This window comes from Carlito syrichta, unplaced genomic scaffold (assembly GCF_000164805.1).
Source record: "Carlito syrichta isolate Samal-C Ts95f unplaced genomic scaffold, Tarsius_syrichta-2.0.1 Scaffold308319, whole genome shotgun sequence".
Taxonomy (NCBI): domain Eukaryota; kingdom Metazoa; phylum Chordata; class Mammalia; order Primates; family Tarsiidae; genus Carlito; species Carlito syrichta.
In genome coordinates, this window is record NW_007252415.1 from 1 (window position 1) to 5,035 (window position 5,035).

The window sequence follows — 5,035 nt, forward strand, 5'->3', positions numbered from 1 at the left end:
CCAATGTGCTGGGATTACAGGCTAAGCTACCAAGCCTGCCCAATAAGAATATATTTCTAGGCAGAATTTTGGCACCAGCTCCTGTTACATCTTACAGCATATCCCAAAAATGGAACTTTCTCAGGATCCTTTATGATCTTTTCTTTGAGCTCCCCACTTGACTCATGGAGGGAAATATTACAAGAGCACACAGATGGTCTGTATCCATTGCAGTGGAAGGTTAGCTTCTTGCTCAGCCTTCATGGAACCACAGAAGAGTTCCGTTTTTGATTTGCATGATTATGTGTATTTTGTCAAACATGTTTTCAGTTCTGTTAAACTACTTTTGGCTAGAAGAAATGACTTTTTTTTTTCTTGGAGCTCTTTTTGTTGCTGGCTCCAGCTTGTAGGTTTCTTCACCACTCTGTCTAGGATACATGGGAAGCAGAAAGAAAAGCTTTGGAATTCTCTGCTGTGTCATTTCTTAAGTCCTGAGGTTCACATTTTTCTATTTTGTAGAGTCTTTGTATGTTTGTTCATCTTTTTTGTTCTTGCAAGGATTTTTAATTGTAAGAAAGAAGATCTGGGAGGAAAGGACCTACTCCATCTTGGATGAAAATAATACCTAGTTCTTTAAACATTATGGATGAGAAACAAGAAAGAGTATTTGTGTTCATTTTTAGTCTTTGGAATCATGACCAGAAACAATTGAATAAAATACATAACAAAACATGAGTACAAGACCTCTCCATGGAAAGTGTAAGATTTATATGTTCTCAATTTTTTTCATTTTAGGATATTATAAAATTGATGACAATATAAAAGACATCCAGGATAAACAAAAGAAGCCTGTGTGTCAGCAATATTCATTGATGACAATGATAAAACATTGAGTAAAGAAGAACAGAAACTTTTAGAAAGACCATTAAATCTGGGCATAGCTCCAGAGTTTTCAGGAAAAATACCCTGTCAATGTGACTTGTGTAGAAGTAATTTGCCAGTTGTTTCTGAGTTAATTATAAGTGAAAGAAACTATTCAAGAAAGAAGGTTGATTACATGAATGTGTTTGAGAAATTGCAGCTTGATTTCAAGCATGAGACAACTCATCCTGGAGAGAAATCTTATGAATATAATAAAAATGTGAAAGTGCACAGTTATAAGAAAGATCAGTATCAGAAGTTTCAAACTTTGGGGCAGTCTTTGAAATATAATGAATTTGGAAAAGTTTTATATGATAAGACTGTCTATATTACACCAGAGAGTTTTGTAACAAGAGAGAAGTCCTGTAAGAATGATGAATTTAGGATAAACTGTGATAAAACCTTTTTACTTAACTACATGAGAACTGACACAAGGGAAAAATGTCCTGGTCTTAATGAATGCGGGAAATCCTGTGACAAAGCCACCATTTTGGAGTACAATAAAGTTCACATGGCTATGACACACCATAAATTTAATGAAAGTGGGATTAATTTCAGTGAAAAGTCATCCCTCATTCAGTCTCAGAAAACTGTTATAGAATAGAGTGCATTTGAAAGCAGTAAATGTGAAGACAACTTTAGCGAGAGCTCAGCTCATATAGTATATCACAAACCACAAACTGGAAGAGATAAATTCAGTGAATATAATGGATGTACAAAAACCTTCTACCAGAAATTAGACCTTACAATACATCAGAGAACTCACACAGAAGAGAAATTCTGCTGTTCTGGTGAATATAGGAGATGCAGGAAATACTTTCACCGGAAAGCACACCTATTCACACTCTATTCAGCATTCTGGAGCTTATGTGGGATTCAAACTTTATGAATGTAATGAATGTGGGAAAACTTTCTATCAGAAGTCAAACCATAGTGAACATGTGAGAATTCACACAAAGGAGAAAACTTATGGTAACAATGACTGTGGGAAATCCTACAGGTCACCCCTTATAGGACATAAGAGAATAGAAACAAAGATGAATCTCTGTGAAGGCAGTGAATGTGGGAAAACATTCTTCAAGATGGGCATGTCTCAAAGAACATTGGAGAATTCCCACTGAGGAGAAACCTTATGAATGCATTGAATGTGGGAAAACTTTCTTCATGTCATCACATCTCAGAGCACATCAGAGAATTCACACCGGTGACAAACCCTATGAATGTATTGAATGTCAGAAAACTTTCTCTCAAAAGACACACCTCAATACACATCAGAGAATCTACACAGGAGAGAAACCCTATGAATGTATTGAATGTGGAAAATCATTTACGTATAATTCAGCTCTGAAAGCACATCAGAAAATTCACACAGGTGAGAAACCCTATGAATGTACTGACTGTGAGAAAAGTTTTGCCCATAATTCAGCCCTCAAAGCTCATCAGATAATTCACACAGGGGAGAAACCTTATGAATGCAAAGAATGTGGAAGGTCTTTTGCCCATATATCTGTTCTCAGAGCACATCAAATAATTCATACAGGAGAGAAACCCTATGACTGTAATGAATGTGGGCAATCTTTTATCTACAATTCACCTCTAAGAGCACATCATAGAATTCACACAGGTAAGAAGCCCTATGAATGTAATGAATGTGGGAAACCTTTTTGTAAAAAGGCACACCTCAGTAAATATCGTAGAATTCCCACAAGTGAAAAACCCTATGAATGTGGTGAATGTGGGAAAACTTTCTCTCAGAAATCATACCTCAGTGAACAAGAAAGAATTCACACAGGGGAAAAACCCTACGAATGTAACATATGCAGGAAAACTTTTGTCTATAAGGCTGCCATCATAGTGCATAAAAAAATTCACACAGGGGAGAAACCCTATGAATGTAATGAATGTGGTGAGATTTCTCCCAAAGAACAACCTCTGCACACATCAGAAAATTCATACAAGAGAAAAACACTATGAGTATAAGAATGTGGGAAAACTTTTGCTGATAATTCAGCCCTCAGGGCCCATCACCGAATCCACACAAGGGAGAAACCCTACAAATGTGATGAATGTGGGAAAATTTTCTCTGAGAAGTCATAAGTAGTGAACATTAGAGAGTTCACACAGGGGAGAAATTCTATGAATGTAATGAATGTGGGAAAACGTTCTCCCACAAGTCACACCTTAATGCACACCAGAGGACACACACAGGGGAGAAACCCTATGAATGTGGGAAAACTTTCTCTGGGAAGTCATATGTTAGTGCACATCAGAGAGTTCACACAGGGGAGAAACCCAATGAATGTAATATATGTGGGAAACCATTTGCCCTTAACTCATCCCTTAGAGTGCATCAGAGAATTCACACAGGTGTGAAATCCTATGGATGTAGTGAATGTGGGAAAAGTTTCTCCCAGAAGTCACACCTTAATGCACACCAGAGAACTCACACAGGGGAGAAACCCTATGAATGTAATGACTGTGGGAAAACTTTCTCCCAAAAGTCACACCGTAGTACACACCAGAATACTCACACGGGGAGAAGCCCTATGAATGTAATGAATGTGGGAAAACTTTCTCCCTGAAGTCAAACCTTAGTGTACACCAGAGGACTCACAGGGAGAAACCCTATGAGTGTAATGAATGTGGGAAAGGTTTTGCCCACTTTTCAACTCTCAGAGTACACAAGAGAATTCACACAAGGGAGAAACCTTATGAATGTGGTGAATGTGGGAAAATTTTTGTTCATAAGGCAGCTCTTAGAGTACATCACACCAGAATGCATACCAGAGAGAACCCTAACACATCATGAATTTGAGAAGTCCTGAATTAACTCATATCTTATTTTATACCACACAGCAGAGAAACTCTTGTCATACAAACTAGAAAATTGTTTTCCTTAACAGTTTCCTTTTCCACTAGGCTCATAGTTTGTTGAAAATCCCAATCTCTTCATCCAAGTGGGCCAAGCAAAGAATATGATGCTAATGATATATATTACATTTATTTCTGGCCCTTAAACATCTTATAGTCTTCCTGGTCCATGGTAAGATGGGATTGAGATGATTTCCACAGCAAGTTGGCTTTTGTGTTTTGAATGTGGTGGAGCACAAGGTCAAAAGAAGCTAGAGTCTGAATAACTGTTTGGAATATAATTCTCTGCTTCCAGATCATCATCAGTTGTTTGTTTTTCAAGCAAGCACTAAGTTTGTTTTCCATCGAGCTCTCATATTTGACCTATTAGTTAAAAGCATTGTTTTGCTGTCTCTCTATTAGACTGGGATGAAATCCTATTAACATAATACATTTCAGAAGAACTATAAGAACTCAGTTTTATTGTATCTCAGAGACTTCACATGAAGAAGAAAATTGTCAACATCCTGAATGATCAGAAGCCTTCATTAAAGTCAGAGACATTTCAGGGAAAAACACAAAAGCCTTCACAACAAAATTGCATTAAACATCAAATAATTAGGATAAAATTTTATATTTTGAGTAAATGGTTTTTAACAAATATTGAATATTTGTTTTTAGAAATTTCTTTCCTGAGGAAGTGTGTCAGTTTCAGAATTGAAGAAAATAAAATCTTCACCCACAAAAACTTCTGTTTGTATGTCATATCAAAAATTTTATAGAAAAAAGATAAGAAAATGCCTATAGACAAACTCACTAGAATGTGAAGTTTTTTAAATAGAGGAATAGCTTAAATTCTGTAGATAGCACCAATAAATATGAAAAGTCACTGAGTGATGTGAAAGTCTGTATGAGTCTGTAAATATGACTTATTACTGGTGAACTCTACTGGGAGACAAACCTATTCTTGGCATGTCTACTTTCTTTTCTGGACAACTGTGCCCTCTGTTAGTTTCCTTCAACTTGCTGTTAGATTTTTGCCCACCTGTTATGTCTGAATGTGTCTCACCCTGTTTTTGTAGGACCTTTGATATCCCTGAGGTTTCCCAAGCATTCTTGTGTGTGTGTGTGTTTGCACGCGTGCATGCACATGTGCACCAGAGGTGATGGTGGTGGTATTGATACTTGCATACTTTTTTGGGAGGAAGGGTATAGAGGACATTAAGTTTATCCTGTTGTAATGATTCACTTTGCACTGAATGTTTATAAAACAAGTCATCTCCTA

At 36.8% G+C, this 5,035-nt stretch overlaps 1 pseudogene; it reads left to right on the forward strand.

The window, feature by feature from the left end:
* The first annotated feature begins 779 nt into the window (after nt 1-779).
* On the forward strand, nt 780-3,797 carry LOC103267846 (annotated as a pseudogene).
* The last annotated feature ends 1,238 nt before the right edge of the window (nt 3,798-5,035 follow it).